The sequence below is a fragment of the Octodon degus genome, unplaced genomic scaffold (assembly GCF_000260255.1).
Source record: "Octodon degus isolate 3935 unplaced genomic scaffold, OctDeg1.0 scaffold00086, whole genome shotgun sequence".
In the NCBI taxonomy this organism is placed as follows: domain Eukaryota; kingdom Metazoa; phylum Chordata; class Mammalia; order Rodentia; family Octodontidae; genus Octodon; species Octodon degus.
Window position 1 is genome coordinate 6,146,084 of NW_004524662.1, and position 17,316 is coordinate 6,163,399.

General features: G+C 39.5%; 1 protein-coding gene and 1 pseudogene across 1 annotated transcript in view; one reads left to right on the forward strand and one right to left on the reverse strand.

The window, feature by feature from the left end:
• Npas3 (neuronal PAS domain protein 3) overlaps positions 1–17,316 on the reverse strand; it is an 812,688-nt gene that overhangs the window by 175,740 nt on the left and 619,632 nt on the right. The window lies entirely within an intron of this gene.
• LOC105742960 lies at positions 2,435–2,831 on the forward strand (annotated as a pseudogene).

A 17,316-nucleotide genomic window follows, 5' to 3' on the forward strand; every position in this document is an offset into this window, starting at 1 on the left:
AGAAGACAACGATGACAATGATGACAACAACATGCAATGTATACAAATTAGTTATAAATTTCTAGCTAATATTCAATGAAAAAGACTCATCTTCTTAGATCATTATTGGGGAATTTATTTATTTATTTATTTTTTACTGTGAGGGACAGGAGAGGTTCCAAAGGAAACAATTAAAATACTTTATTTTTCCACATTTTAAAGAAATGCTTTCCTCAAGCCTATAATAAAAAGATTTTTCTTGTCATGAAAAGAAAAAATGTCTGAACCTACAATGATGCTGAAGGAAAGAAAAGATGGATATAACATTTTTAGTAGATGAGCAGACAGACTGATCCTGTTTTAAGCCTGTAGGGGGGGTGTGTGGGGGGGGTTGTGTGTGTGTGGGGGTGTGGGTGTGTGTGGGCGCCTGGGTGCATGTGTGTCTGGACAAACTCGCAGTGTTATCCACACATCGTCTTCTGCTAATTGCATAGAAACAGAAGGGAAATGAAGAAACCAAAAATTTCCTGATAAGGAGATTTTCATTTTTACTATTTAGGGGTGGTGTCTGGCTTTGAAATTATCAATTTATGGACCTGGAATGCCACAATGTACTTCTGAAAGTTTAGTATTGTGTGGCTCTGAGGATATTGCTTGATTGATAGCATTTTGTGGCCTTGTATCTCACAGCCAGGCTGCCTTGGCACATGGTCAACATGTGCATTCTGGGCTGCGGAGATAGCTTGGTGATTTAAGTGCCTTCCTGGTAAAAGCAAGGACGAAGTTCGATCGCCAGTACTGCATGTTATGCTGACCCTACCCTGGGCACACTGTGCTGGTCACCAAACCTGTGTGGCACACATCTGTAATCCCCGCACTGGGGAGGCTGAGACAGGAAGATCACTACAAGTCTGAGCTGCATAGTGAGACCCTGTACCAAGTAAATAAATAAACATTAAAATGCACAAACAAAACAAAACATGTACATTCTTTCCAAAGTCTGGTAGGGGCTACTTAAGTCCCAAATCTTAATCTAACCTTCCTCAGAAACCCTCCCAGACTACCAAATGTCATTAAAAGCCAGTGAATACATGACTTTATCTGCAGCTCTGAGTAGGCCCTAATATGACTGGAGAGTAAGCTGGGAAAAAGAAAATCACAGTTCAAGCAACAACACCTATACCCTAGGTAACTCTTCATCCTAGAAAGAAAATTGTTAAAATTGGAGAAAACCTTGCATATGTATTCTTTCAGATATAAAGATCTGGGGCCGTTGAGATAGCTCAGCAGTCTAAAGTGCCTACTTAGACAAGCTTAGGCAAGCTTAGGCAAGTGCAGAGACCGTGGTTTGATCCCTGGAACCACATGCCACACCAACCTACCTCTAGGGGGTGGCCACAAAAATAAAGATATAAAGATCTGAGGTAGGCAAATAATGCAGATGCTAGAGCACAAGGGTAAAGCAGAAAGTGAACAAAGTGGTTTCTTTAGAAATATATTCATTCATGTGTTCCATAAACTATCACTGAGTTTGTATTATGGACAGGCACTACATGGGACAGTGGGTTACACAATAAGTTGCATTTGGTTCTGTTCATAGTCCATGGGTTTATAGTCCATGAGACAGACAGATGAAGACAACTGTATGTGGATATGCCACAAAGTGACATACACACAGATGCTGGAGGCTGGTGAAGGTGGGAAGGGAATGTTTTTCAGAGAAGATCCGTCTCTAAAGATTAGAAGAAATTCTCTATGCTGACTTTGGGGAGCAGGCAGAGGGTAGCACAGGGACAGACACAAAGCCCAAGACTCAGACAAGTCCCAGCCGCTGGGGACACACTGACAGTGAGACTGCCTTATAAGGTAAGGCATCAAACCTACAGTGATGGTGAGCCAACAAACAGGGAAAGGTGATTGATTAGAATAATGACACTTCTAAATTGGGACTAAGAGAAGCCAATTCAGAGGTCACTGCAAGTTTCCAAAGTGTGACTCCTTCAAGGCTTTTTCTCTAAACTTTGGAAAGACACCTTTTCACCAGTCAAACGCTTCCCCTCCATTTCTCCTTGTTCCCTTTAAGCTTTGTGAATGAGCAACTTAGGCTCCTTCTCCCCACTTCCTCATATCGCTCCCCACTCTGTGAACGGGCTTCAGACAAAGGCTCCAACAATCTATTAACCATTCATTCAAAACGTGTGTTCTAGATCCTTTCTTCTCTGGGTCCTCAGTATTCAGCATTACTGTTTAAAGCACTTTCCTTTCATAACATGGTTCCATGTCTCCTTTCGCTTCCTTTCTTACCGCTGTGTGCACATTTTATAAACCCTTCCATGGATCTTTCTTTTCTCTAAGTGATCTGGAACTGTTCTTGTGCCACGATTTCCTTAAATCAGTGCTTCTCAGATTTGAGCACATGTCAGAATCCCTAGAGGGCTCTGAGGCCGAAGCAACACGAGGGAGACGAGAGTAATGCGGAGGTTGCAGCTGCCACCATGAGCCTCCTCAACAAGCCCAAGAGTGAGATGACTCCAGAGGAGCTGCAGAAGCGGGAGGAGGAGGAATTTGACACGGGTCCACTTTCTGTGCTGACCCAGTCAGTCAAGAACAACACCCAGGTGCTCATCAAGTGCCGCAACAACAAGAAACTGCTAGGCCGGGTGAAGGCCTTTGACAGGCACTGCAACATGGTGCTGGAGAACGTGAAACAGATGTGGACTGAGGTCCCCAAAAGCAGCAAGGGCAAGAAGAAGTCGAAGCCAGTCAACAAGGACCGCTACATCTCCAAGATGTTCCTGCGCAGGGACTCAGTCATCGTGGTGCTGCGGAAACCACTCATCGCTGGCAAGTAGGTGCCGCCTCCCTGCTTTCAGGACCCACTCCCACCCCTTGAAGACCTGCCCTTCATCACTGTATTGATAATAAAGTGCTATGTGTTTTTTTTTAAGAAAAGAATCCCTAGGGGGCTGATCTCATTTGGCTAGAGTGCTTCCCCATAAACTCAGACTCAGTGGTGGGGCTCAAGCATCTGCATTTACAAGAACAAGTGGCCAAGGCTGCTGCTGAGCTTCCTGGTGTTCGCCTTTTGGGACGCACCACCTTAAATAATCTTTTCTATGCCCATAACTGTGGCTTCCGTGGAGTAACTACTGACTCATAACATGCCCAGTCCCACAATCTCACATTTGGTTATCCCAGAGTCTTTAGCACCTTGTTCCACAGACACCTAACACTTAACCTGTCCAAAGCAGAGCTCAGGAAATTTCTCTCTTCCCTAGTCTCAACCTGGCTTCTCAGTGGTCACTGTTCTGCAGGAAGGCCCCTTCTGCCTGGCTTAGCCACTCCATGCCACAAATTCCTGGAGTGGAATTACAGTACTGCCTTCATTATTCTCATTCACACATACTTCTCAAATCTTCTGTCTCATAACTGGGACCTGTTCGTTTTGTAAAACAGGGATCGTAGCATTGGCCTAAATGATCTCAGTGTTTCTCACATCTTCAGATCCATCCTTCACACTGCTATCACAGACAGAGTTTCTAAATGTCACTCTGAGCAGTTCACATGTGTACAGCCTTGTGCTCTATTATACTCTCAGAATTCCTGATCTCCAGGGACACTGAGACCCACAGAAAACTTGTTTCTTTCGCTTGAACTCCCTCGCTAAGGTTAATGGCTCCTCTGATGTCCATAGATAGTACCCTCATTATGTGGGGTTATTATGGGTACTGTTGACATTTTAGAAACACCAGGTATTTTAACTTCTGTAGCACCAGTGCAAGGTACCTTGTTGTTTTGACCTCACTTAGGAGTTTCCTGGGAAGAAATAAGCTGTTTCTGAAATCTCAGCCATTGTTATATCCCCTTAAATGCCTTTCCTGAGTTGGCTGTGAAGGGAGACTGCAGAATGTAGCCCCTTTTTCCCTATGGATAAACCTAGTTTTCTTTTAACAAATGAATTTTGTATCTCTTTTATTTCCAGAAAAACATAGCTGGTACTGAATTTTTTCAAATAAGTTTGCATTCAGAACCATAAGATATGGGCAGAGGACATAGCTCAGCAGTCTAAGGGCCTGCCTGGCAAGTGCAAGGACCCTGGTTTGATCCTGGTGCCACATGCTGTGCTGGCCCCTCCCTGGATGTGTCCTGCAGGCCACTGAAACAGGGCGTGGTGGCACATGCTGGTATTCCAGTGCTGAGGAGGCTGAAATAGGAGGATCGTTATGAGTCTGAGCTGTGCAACAAGACCCTGTACCAAACACATAAAAAAAGGTTTAAAAAACCCTATAAGATATATACTTTGTACCCTCTTGTACTTATGCTTGAACTCTAGGGATGTAATGAAGTTTGGTCTCTAGTTCTGGCATAGCGACAAGATCCCTAAATTGTCCCAAGATCTTTTCCTATAGGAGGCATCTGGCGCACCTGGGTCATCTCTGAAGGGCAGTTTTACCGTATCACCAATACTTTCCATGGATCATAATGAAAAATCACCAGCCTGTGCTTTCCCTCTATATCAGTGCGCGAGGAGTTAAGGGCCAATGGGGAGGTGTGCAATGCAAGGCGCTAGCAGTGCGGGCAGCAGCCTTGAGCATTGGAAACAGGATCTAGATCCCTGGGTCTAAGGAGAAACCGGAAGGCTGAAACCACAGCCTCTGTGGAAACGATGGCAAACAGAGCCCAAATCTAGGAGTACAAGTCTCCAGTTACTCACAGAAGAAATTGCCAAAGTGAAACTGATGGTAGGAATGCTGCAATTTTCCATATGTGTGTCTAGATGTACTTTTTAGCCACTCACATTTTTTTTCACTCTTAAGTATCTTCCAATGAATTCCTTTGTTTCTAATGTCCTAGCCAATATTTTAAAAATATGAAGTCTGAAGACTACCTGCACCAAAACTATTTAGGTTTTAAATGAATACTTGTAGGCCCCAACCCTAGCCTTCTGAACTGTAAGCTCCCAGATGATTCTTTTGAATATTGAACTTGAGAGCAACTGTGAATTGAAAAAGGCCCGCCCAGATATGGCTAAAGGTGACACATTTAAACTCATATGGACTTGGTTAACACTTCGAATGTTACCATCTATTTCTTTAGGCAGAGGTTACCTTTGCTTGCTTCTGGTAGTTATCAGTTATACAGATAATATCTTTAATTGGAGGTTGCAAGATTAACCATCCTTTTGTTATTTTTAAACCAATTTTCACTCTGATAATATCAGAAGAGATAGTGCCTGTGCCAAGGTTTAAATTCATATTCAACAGATTCATTACTGTTAGCTGGGGCAGCCGGGAAGAAGATTCAGTACCCTCCGAAAGACCTCTTTGATACAACAGATGCAAATGAAGGATGTAATTAATTAAATATTTCATTGATACTGCCCAAAGCTAAATGCATTCTGCTGATTCCATCCCTTACCTTGTTACCACAACCATCAAATACAAAGGCAGTGTGGGGAAGGGTCACAGTAATATGCAATACAATAAATATATCAATTGAAGACCAACATTAAAAGAGTTATTTGCTAATGGGCACCATGCCAGGGCTACTCAGGCAATGCTGCTTGCAGAATTCCTAAGCTGAGTTCACAAGATACAGATCGATGCACCTCCAAAGAGAGTCTATATCAATCTCCATTTCATTCATTAGCTCCCACTTCGAGCTGGTTGGCTGCTAGTTAACTCTTTAATGTGGGAGAAACTGTCAGTGTAAAGGCCACTGGGACACGTGCTCTTCCCAGCTGTACTTGACCTGTCAATATTTCTTGCAGCAGACTGTTTAAACTGGTACAGCTAATGGCGAGATGGAGACCTAGGGGGTTTTGGAGGCTTTCGTAGCTTTAGAATGGCTCACCGTCCAATAGCAAACATTAGTAATTTCATCCCATTGCTGGATTTCTGCCTGTGTCTTCTGATCCAGGTGCACAGAAACTCAGATAAAATCATTTTCCATAGTTCTATGCTGGAGCTCAAAGGTATTTTAGACTATACATTATGTAAATGTGGGCTCCACTACAATGAGATACCATCACACCAAGGAGTTGGCTGCAGTGGAGATCATTAGTTTGTGATTCAGCTCTAAAGGAGCTCTAAACAATGAAGGAAGCAAAGCAGCACTTTCTATAAAGTTAGGATTCATTTTCAATTTGTATTGGTCCAGGGACAACTTTATTGTTGCACAGTGGAAGAACCTGGATGCTCAGGGGGATGCATGGTGCATGAACTATTTCAAGCGCTCCTGAAAATGTAAATAAGAGCCCTAAAACATAAAGGCATAATTACCAAAACAAAGAATAGTCTCAGACCACCAGGAATAGCTGGCTTCGCTTATTTTCTTTCTACAAATATTGAATTTACTAATTTCCCTTGCCTTACTGTTGAATAAAATCAATTTTCTCAGTAGAGCTGATCTCTGCTTTGTTTGAGGTTAGATGTGAAGTTGATATGCATCCTTAGATATACTGTTTGAGAGAAAGCCTTGAATATTTAACCCTACGTCACAGCAAGCCCTCCCTTCATCATCCTGTGGGGCGTATATTGATTCATTATTTGACAATCAGGATTCTCCATAGGTTAATTGACATGTTTGGAATTCATGGCAAGAAAATCTGTGCATTATTTTAAAACTCCTGTCAAATTGTTTATAGATACGGTTTGATAACAACACCTGTTTTTCCTCTCTTGGCCAATACAATCCATTGAGAATCCTGGCTTAAAAAATTTCCCTGCAGAATTGTCAAACATATGTATTTGTATTTCATTACTTGGGTAATAGCTGATTTGCCAAGTTCATTTACTACTAGTTGCTTCTGTAACATCTCAGTGGGATAATTAAGGAATACTAAGAACTGAAACTGTACTAAGTTAGGAGGGGCTGGAGCCATCGCCCAAATCCCAGTCCTGATTAAATTGCTGTCCAGAATTAAATATTCAATAACTGAAAGTCTCTTTTCTTCCTTTACTCTGAGCAACTTATCATCAAGGAGACAGAGCTACTCCCCAAGTTGTGAATAAAAGACTCCCCTTAAATTATCCACACCAATCAAACAGATCAAAATCCTATAGACTTTCAAGTGAAAGGTATTTAAACTCAAAATTGACTTGGTAATGTTCTAAATGGTGCCTTCTCTCAGTGGATATATATGTGGGGAGAGGAAATAAATGGACTCCAAGAGGATGTCCTAGATGAGAGGAAGGAAAGGGCAGACACAGTTCAAGGTTACGGCTGAACACAACTGCACCGATGAGAATTTGGACAGCTAACACTCTCTCTTGAGAAATTGTGCATGTGAAGGATTCTGGAGAAGAATGTTGAAGTATGATAGCATTAGAGTTTAAACGCTCTCAAAGAATCTTGCTGGCTCATTGAACAAAGAAAAGAGATATTTTAATCATGAGCTATCTATCACCACTTGAATTTGAATGCCTGTTGTTTGAAGTCACAAGCTACTGACTCCTGTGATGTAGGTTTTCAGGTCTAGTGCTGGAACAAAAAAGTATGAAAACTGGAAAAAATGCAGAAAAAATAAATGCATATGGACTTGACAGAAGATGTGGAATCTGAAATGCTACTGCTGTTAAATTTTGGACAAGGAGAAGAATCATTGAATAGTAAGTTTCTCAGAATTGTTCCTCTGAAGAAAAAAAAAGAATATGTGAGACACAAGAAAGAATGTGTTAAAAATATATTATTGGGGAGTAAATGTGTCACTGCCATCCTAAGACAACTGCACCAAATTCGTCAGTCCATGAGTTTCCCAAGTTAATTATCATTCTTGTAGAGAAAGACACACAGGGTGCAAAGACAAAATTCTGACTCAAGTGCAGGCACCAAAGTGGCAGATGGCAGAATTCTTGTTCAGACAAAGACTCTAATGTGAAAGGGAAATTCTGCTAATGATCATTACTTTCTTCTCATTTATTCTATTTTAATATGAGTTTCTTTGTGATATGTGTAAAGGAGCCCTTAGCAATTCCTTAGAGATACATGCAGCTTCCCATCAACTTTGCATTGTGTGTTCATGAGGAAGGTAGTCCTGAGAGCTGCAAAATGAAGAAGCTACTGAACTTAGAGCTGGCATGATCTTGTTTCAATCTATTTCATTATATGAGAAAGTTGTACACAACTTTTTTTTTTTTTTAATTCTTTCAATGCCCAGGAGTCCAGGCTTAAGATGGGTGAACTGTTCAAACTCTTCAAATAAAAGTAAGTCAGAAGAGCCAGAGAGTTTCTCTTGTCACATTTCTACACTTTTCCAGCTTTCAAGCTGCCACTTATAAGCCACTTCTTGACATAATCTTTAGGCTTAAGTATGTGGAACAGTGGACCAACCAGCTTAATGAAAAGACAAAGATGATATGCAACTAATGGACAGAGCATTGCAACTAGGTGTTAACACATCATTCATTGAACTAAATGCTCTTTCAAACTCTGCAGCAGAAACAATTAAAGTACTGACTGCAGTCTTAAGTTGCTTCAGATTGTCTGGCACAATTGATCCACAATTATCTTTGTACTCCCTGAAGCCCCCAAATGCTACCTTCTTCATTAACTTTAAATTTCCTTCACAGTTATCCAACCTGTGTTCTGGCATACTGAATAATTGACAAAGTGAATATCCATCGAAGAAGCCCATTTTGATAGATCTAGGAATCCCACATATTCTATTAAAAACCTGAGCTATATGCCTCTTGAATGCTTAAACCAGCTTTTTACAACAAACAAGGTATCTGATTGCAAATTTAATGATGAGGGTTAAACTTTAAGGTAAAAAAACACAGCAAACCATGTTCCCATTAATTTCATAAAATAAAACATTAGAAAAAGTTCTGTCATATAGTATTTACAGAAAAGATTCAAATTCTACCTCTGAAGTTTGAACTTTGACATCTACTCCTATCTACTGTGCTTAAGGAATTTTGTTCACCATTTTGCTTTCTTGGATCAAGTCTCAGTTGGTCCATAAAAATACCACTAGTAAAATGTTTTCCTGAATGTTCATGTATATGGTTGTTTGGACTTCTCTTTGTTAAATAACCTATGGAACATAACCAAATGTTCTTTATTTCCAGAATTTTATGAAAAGTAATTTGTTTTGGAATGCAGGCACAGATGTGTTCATTAAGACTGGATTATATAAAAAGTGCCTTTCCATTAATTTTTTACCCAAATCCTCTTTTTCAGTGTTGCTATCTGGAAAAAAAAAATGTGCAAAGCTGTGTGAGTGAAAAATCTTGAGAATGAGGAGAATCAGTTGCCTTCCTCTGAGTAAGGCTGCCCTGCCCTTCAAGTGACATGGCATTTGATCCAAACTGGAGAGTCGCTGTGAGTTATTTGAGGACCTGCAGTCACATCTGTGCAGGAACTCTAGATCCCTGACATAACTGGTATATGTGAACAAAATAACCTATGAATTATGTTTTTATCGAAACTATACATTTCAGATTTTCTCAATTAGGTACACTCTAATACAGATGTGGCGATGAATATTTTAGTTGGGAACCAAACTGTCAATGTTACTATGGAACACCTCAAAGGTAAAAGAGAAGCTGCATCTAAAGAGGGTATCAGTATGTTTCTTAATTCAGTATCACAGACTCAAAAGGCAAGACAGCTCTGTGCAGTATGCGAAGAATCTTTATCATGATCTCACCCTGATCTTACTTCCTTTTTGACAACAGTGCTTTGAAGAAGCACACATTCCCATCCCTTTAAAAATGTTCACTGAAGGACCAGGGTGACAGCTCAGCAGTCTAAGCTCCTGCTGTAATGGGTCAACTCACATTTTAGATTATAAATGTAAATCTTGTGCTTTCTGTTGTAAATGCATACTCACCACTGTTCTAAGTTGTTTAGTAAATAGTGGCTGTTACTTGCTGTTTGTTAGATAAAATTCCTACCTAACCAATCCCTGTAAACAAAGTTAGATTACATAGATGACTTCAAAAGCAAACTAAATGGGATTTAACTTCTTGTAACCTTGGGCTATGCAAGATTGCCTGCAGGTACTTACTCAGGTGCAAGATAACCAGAAACTAAAACAAAGCCCCAGGAAATTTAGTTTAGGTAGTGGTCACAATGACCCTGAAAGCACTGTTTTGTGTCAATGAATTTGTTTACCAAACAAATGTGGTTTCATGTTTTAAAAGCCCCCTGCTTCCTGGGCTAGCGGCCTTTCGGTCCGCTCCTGCATGAGAGCAGACTGGGGGCCCTGAGCTCAGTAATAAATGGCTTTCCAAATTCCAATCTGGCTGATCTGGTTCCTATTCTGAGTGACCCATAACACTGCCTGGCAAGCATTAGGACATGGGTTTGATTCCTGGTACTACATGTCATGCTGGCCATCAAAACCAGGTGTGATGGAGCATGTCTATAATCCCAGCGGTGGGCAGGCTGAGATAGGAGGATCACTATGAGTCTAAGCTGCTAAGTGAGACTGTACCAAATTCATAAGTTAAAAATTAAAAATAATAAAAGATTCACAAAAGACTAGTACTTAACAGAAACTATTTTAATTTTTTTTGGGGGGTGCTACAGGGTCTCACTACACAGTTCAGACTCATAGTGATCCTCCTGTTTTCAGCCTCCCCAGCAGCTGGGATTACAGGCATGCACCACTACGCCCAGACTCCATCATTAATTTAGCATGCCCCAGGGCCAGGGCTGGCGCAGAATGTGGTATCGGGGATTAAACCCCAGTCCCTGCGCTTGCCCCATCGGCCCTCAAAAAGTATTTTAGTTTGATTTCTCTCCATTGTCTCTAAATAATAACTTACATTATTTATTGCATTATCATGACATATATGATATATTGTCTATACTGCAACTCTTTGATGTTTTGTTGCAGCTTAGTGTAAATGTTATTAAAAATGTAGTTTCACAAAATTTAGCACAATGTTGTTAATAAACATTAATACTGACCACTGCAGACTCTACTCCCTTTCTATGCTACTCATTATTTTCTCTTCCTTTCACATTTTCTTCTCTTTTTTTTTTGTACTTAGCACTAAAAACCTAATATAAACTCAATGAGGGCAAAAAACTTTCCTTTGTCCTTTCTGTGGTGTAACCTCAGCACCTGGAATGCTTCCTGCAATAGGGCCTTTAATAAATAGTTGTTAATGACTGGATTCTACTCTTGGTCATCGAGCAGAGTATTTTAAATGCTGATGCAGTTGTCATTCTGTGCTTTTTGGATGTAATCTTTCCCAATAAGCTAATGATGGCCCAGTAGTCTATGTTTAATAACCACAGTAGGGAGCATTGCAAAAGATGTTAAGTATTAATTGCCTCAAACACAATAAGAAGCATATATCCATTGAAGAGTTTCAAAAAAATATAATTTTTGCATAAGTAGTGCTGGTTTTCACATATACTCGGAATCTGAGATATTTCATCATCATCTTCAAAAGGGAGGCAAATTTTTGGAAATGTAGTGAACACTTCTGCAAAAACAATATTGTAATAGTGTGCAGCTCCTCTCCAAAAGTCAGTTTTACACAACTACTTCTTTCTACAAGATAATAAATTTAATATTGTTAGATGATTGTAGGTTTTACATCCATTTTTATTATCACTCTCTGCCTCTACCTGTCTGAAACACTCACACACACACATGTGAAGGTGAAGCAACTTATAGAAAAGCCCCCATATAAATATGTAAATAGTACAGTGAGCTGTTTCTGGTCCTTGTCTCAGTCTGGGAAGTTTATATTTGTAACCCCATGGATAAGTTATTGAAATCCTGTCAAGTCAATTCCAATCTACCATACCCAATGAAACCCACAGTGAAAATAAACACAATGAGGTATATTTGTACTTTTGGGAAGCCAAGGAGTCCTAAGCCCCTCTATGATGATGGATATATGGAACAAAGGCCTCAACCCAAGGCCTAACCCAAATTTTATTTATTCATGAAGAAAGCAGTGGCTTGAGGCTGAGTGACTGTGAGACTGGCAGGAAGTAGATGAGTACCATGAGCTAGGCTATGTAGGAGGCCTGCATTCAGTTCTTCAATATGCAGAGAGAAGGATATACAGAGAGTGGTTTACACTACACAACTGAGATAGTATCTAATGCTTTGGGGTCAGTGCTTTAGCTCTGATGTGTGATATTTCAAGCTTCAGGAAGCCATAACTTCTATGTTAAGGTTTGATCCCAGTGGACAGCATGGAACATTGGCTCTTTGTCCCATCTCAACTTGGCTCATGCAAGGGACCAGCAGATGGGGGTTCTGCGGAAACACACCTGCCTTCTTCAAAGACTACCACCACCACCTCGGCTAGACCAATTTGCATTAAAGGCAATTGAAAAGTCCTAGCCAGTTCTGTACATAGAAATAGGGTCAGTTTCAGCCAAAATGGAGACAACTGCTTCTCTTTCAAGGAGAGTCATCCAGATGGTCCTCCACAAATAGAAAGAGGAAAAGGAGTCAGAGGTTCTGTATTCTAGTTCTACTAGCACTCAGCTAAGTGACATTTATACTTCAATTTCTCCTTGAAGATTCTGTTATAATCAATTAACTATTAAAAATATTTTCATTCTCTATCAAGTCTATAAGACCAAGTCAAAGGCAAAATAGAGATGAGCAAAGAACTTTTATTTATGTAAGTGATTCCATTAGCCTCTCAAATCCTGATGGATTGAAAAAATTACTGAGTCAATGATGCTTTATCATTTTCTTTTCTTCATAGCCAGAATGCTATTATTATTTGGAGACTATAAATGTTAGTAGCTGATCTCCCAACTCACATCATTGTGTCTGGTAAAGAACTATGTTGCCTATATAATCATAAGAAATTTTGGAACAGTTCATATCAGCCACCTCTTTGACAATATGCTTATTTCATCTTGCCTTTGGAATAATGCCAGATAATAATATCTAGATATCTTTGGGCAAAACTTTTCCTAACACCTTGCTTGTTATCCCTTGGATACAGCTCAATTCACCAAAAATAAACCAGGGCAGAGAGTTTCATTAATGAATGTCTATGTTTTTAGTCAGTCTGAACTCTCACAGGTTCCTCAGAGGGATTCATCCTATTTCTCACAAGACCAAACAGGGGAGACTTTTCCCTCTGTGTGTCAGAATCTCCTATATGCTGTCTACTCTGAAAACAGTCTCTGTTGTCATTCCTGCGTGTATGGTTTTATGCTCAGAACTTAAACTGGTTGTGACTGGGTGATCAGGATGATTTAAATTTTATATTTTTAATTAGTCAAGACAAGCAAGATAATTATATTATTTTCATTTTGAAATGTAAGTTATAAGGTAGAACAAGTGCCAAGGTCACCAATTAGGCCCCCAGTAAGCCCAGGATTATAACACAAGCATTCTTAGCACATCCTGCATGTTTCTAATTATGTAAGAGGTCATCTCACATTGAGACTGACCCCACACAGTCAAATGGGAAACGTGCTGGATTGGAAATCAAACAATATGGATTTTACTACTAATTTAATATAATACCACAGATAGTTATCCAAATTTGACTATATCCATTCAATATTAATTTATTTAATAAACAATTCAATGCCTACACTATATACAAATATACAAAGTAGGCAGAAAATAGTTTCAAGGCAACAAATTGAAAAGATTGTGAATAAACCACATGCATAAATGCTCAGGGATTTGAAGGAATTGATCTTTTGGGGCCCTGCTAGACTGACAAGTTTTGACTTAATTGATATCTGGCTCATTCATTCAATCTGAAGTTGACATAATTTATTAAATTATGATAAGGATATCTGGATTTATGGAGACACAACTTTAAACTTTTTTCTGTTTATAATTTTTATTTTTAAAATATGATACTTAATACTTTGCCCACATTAATTAAAAGAAAAAAACTATTATTCTTCACAAATATTTTTACACTCTGAACCAATGATTTTTCTTTATGTTTGATGTCAAGGACCTTTGATATCAAGACAGTTATAAAACCTTATCTCCAAATATTAAAAAAGACAAACACAACATTTCACATCAATTTCAAGGATTCACTAACTCCTTAAATCCTATGTATATCTACCCAGTATTAAAAATCTGTGTCTTAAAGCAAAGGGCAACCCGACTTGAGAGCAGCATCCTCACGGAGCAATGCCATCTTGATTCTAGTTCCACAATGTGCTTGTTCCATGAACAAAAGAGCATTGCTCACACTCACAGCGCAGCACCCCGAAGAATGGCGCTTGGGCTACTGAGTGCTTTGAATGAAAGGAAACTGGAAAGATCCAAGAAACAAGGTCCTTTGGACTTCAAAGAATCCTCCTGCTTCCTGTCCTGTTTTCTTCCTCAAAGCAAGACAGAAACTACATAAAAACTAGAACCCTTCTTCTCCAAAGCAAGCCACAAATCCTGGAATGGCCACTTTTCCTCCTCTTCTTTAAAGATCTTCATCCCAGAGGGGTCCTGTCCCACACATGGAGGAAAGAACCATACACAGAAGTCAAGAAGAATCTGAACTGACGAGCCCCTGCAGTAACTGCCAGGATATCACACACTTTTAGTCTAATCACATTTCTATATAGCTGTCCATTCTTCACTGAACCTAATCGTAAGAACAGAAAGTTTTCCTTTAGTTTTTAGATCTTGATTTTGGAAGTCTCTTGTGTAATGTAAGATGTATACTACATAAATTTGTTATGATTTTCTCTATTTAACCTGTCTTTTTTTATAAGAATGCTGGCCAATGCCCATATGATGGGCCAGGGAACCCCTTTGCCTTTGCAACATCTAATATGCATCACATGCTGTTCTAGAAGATGGGATATCTCAGAGAACAGAAGCAAGTTCCTGACCCATCAGGCTGGCAGACAGACAACAAATGTAATAACTAAATTATATGGCAGTAGTGGGGCCAGTAGGTGATAAGCACTACGGGAAAAAAAGCTGAGGATGGTTTAAGAGTGTCAGGAGCTTGGGGTAAGTTTGCTGTTCAAAATATGTTAGTCAGAGAAACCCAACTGGGAGTGTGACAGGTAAACAAAATCTTGAAAAAGAAGCAGAAAAAAGCTATGTAGATACCTAGGAAGAATGTTCTGGCCAGGGCAAACAAGAGTGCAGAGATCCTATGAAGACAGTGAGGAGGCAGAATGGCTGGGATGAAGTGAGATAAGGAAGAATGGGAGACAGCATCAGTGGAATGATAGTTCTGTGAGGAGGTTACCGTGAAAGCCGAACAAGGCCGGAAGGCCTTGTAACTTCAACTTTTTCTGTTTTTAAATGAGAAAGTCTTGTAGAGTCTGCAACAAAGTGACATGATCTGACTTATGTTTGTAAAGTGTACTGTGATTCCTGGGGTGGGAGGTAAGGTGGACACACAGTGGAAACCAATAAGTGGTCCTTGTAGAAAGGCAAAGCAATTTGGACTACAGTGGTAGCCAGGATTCTCCTGGCGAGAAGCAGATTCTGGAAGTATTTTGAAGCTGTACCCAAATGCTCATATAGGTGATGCAGAGTAAGGTCAAATACACCTCTGATGTTATTCTTGCCTGATACTATCCTGACTGCAGGGGCATAGAAGGGGAGTGGTAAATCATGATGGTACAGTATAGACATTTCAAGGTATAAAAGGACACTAGCACTTACCATCTGCCCTACTTTGTGAGTGAATGTGAATTTCTCTCCCTATATTTGTTGACTAGTGTTTTCAGCAGTAAACATAGACTGCTTTTTTTATTCTAATTTTTTTATAGTTGGATGGAGCAGACTCTATCCAGAAAGCCTTGACCAAACAGCCTCTTTTTGGAAATTCACAGCCCAGTCTGGCCATGTACTTGCTTATACAGTTGTTATCTAAATATTGTGGAATTCTCAATGTTTTATTATCCCCTGGACTGGATCTTGAGGTCCAAAATCTCAGCAGTTATCTTCAATCTTTCTTTCATATCTCACTGACTGTACTTAGCATGGTGCTGGGTGCCAGGCAAGTAGAATGACTTAATACATTCTTGGCTAACTTAAAAAAAATAAAATTCTCTTCAGAGTTTCTCCTTGCAGCAACTTCCCTTCTTTTCATTTTTATTCTCAGCTCTGAAAATGGAACAGCTTGAGACATCAAAGCCTTTTACAATTTGACAAAGTTTGTATAATCAGTGAAAAGATAAACCACATGCACCACATTTGTGTCTCAATACATTTCCTGAGCTGCAATCTGGATGTAAATAACTAGGGCCAACACTTGGGCAAATTCAATGGGATCTGAAATTTTGATTAACACCACAGCTACATTCATATTATTTGTGTTTGACAGGGGATCAACGTATGAAGATCTGTCAAATCCATTCTGTAGTTTTGCGTGATCTTTATTCTTTTTTATTTTCGTACAAGTGAAACATCAGGCTTATTAGCAATTGATTAAATTGGCAGACAGTTAAGTAAAGAACAAAATCATATATGGTTGCCTGAATTATTAATGTATTAGCAACTTTAGCATACTGGCACAATGGAGGACTACTAAGGATTACAGAAAATGTTTCTAGACGTTTTAGCCTATTGTTTCCACCTAATGTTTATGTCTTTGTTACTGAGGCCACTGATAATCAGAAGTGGTCTAGAGAACAGTGGTCTAGAACAGTGGTCTAGAATACCCAGAGTGAAACCCTCATGAAACTGTTGCCTCACATCAATTTTGCTCCTGGTCACTGTGCCCTTCAGACTCATTAAAATGTGCTTATTTTAAATTCTGACACTAGACTTTTCTGGATTTTTTTTTTCTCTCTTTCATTACAGGCTTCAAGAAGGAGTTTATGCCAAATTGTCCTCCAATTACAGATATGGCATTTTACTCTGTGTCTTTTTATAAGTGAATCCCTGCCCACTCTCCCGTCAGTTTCATTTCTGAAACGACCACATCAGGAGATAAGAACATGTGTCGTAAGAAAAGTGAATGCATTTTCCCCTCCTTCCTTCCCTCCCTCTCCCCCTTTCTCCCCTTCCTTTCCTTTTTTCTTCCCTTTCTCTCCCTTCCTCTCTCCGTCCATCAATTCCTTTCCATATGGAATTTGCTTATTTAGGTTATTTTTTATTTAGCTTTTGACAAGGAAAAAAAATAGTTCTCTAATATGTGAGTTATCCAGGCTCTTCATTTCTCATTCTTTGACTGTTCATTGCTCACTTTTAGATAATCTACAACTTGCTACCACATCCATCAGAAGGAAAGATAATTAGGAAAATGCATATCATCCAGTTTTGGAACTTACTAGCTGTTAATATAAGAAATTTTATGAGGGGGTATACAGATAATTAAATAAAATTAGATTCATTCATTATAAGATTTAAAAGGATTTATGCTCCATCTCTTATTATCGTGAATAATCTACTTAAAAATGTAC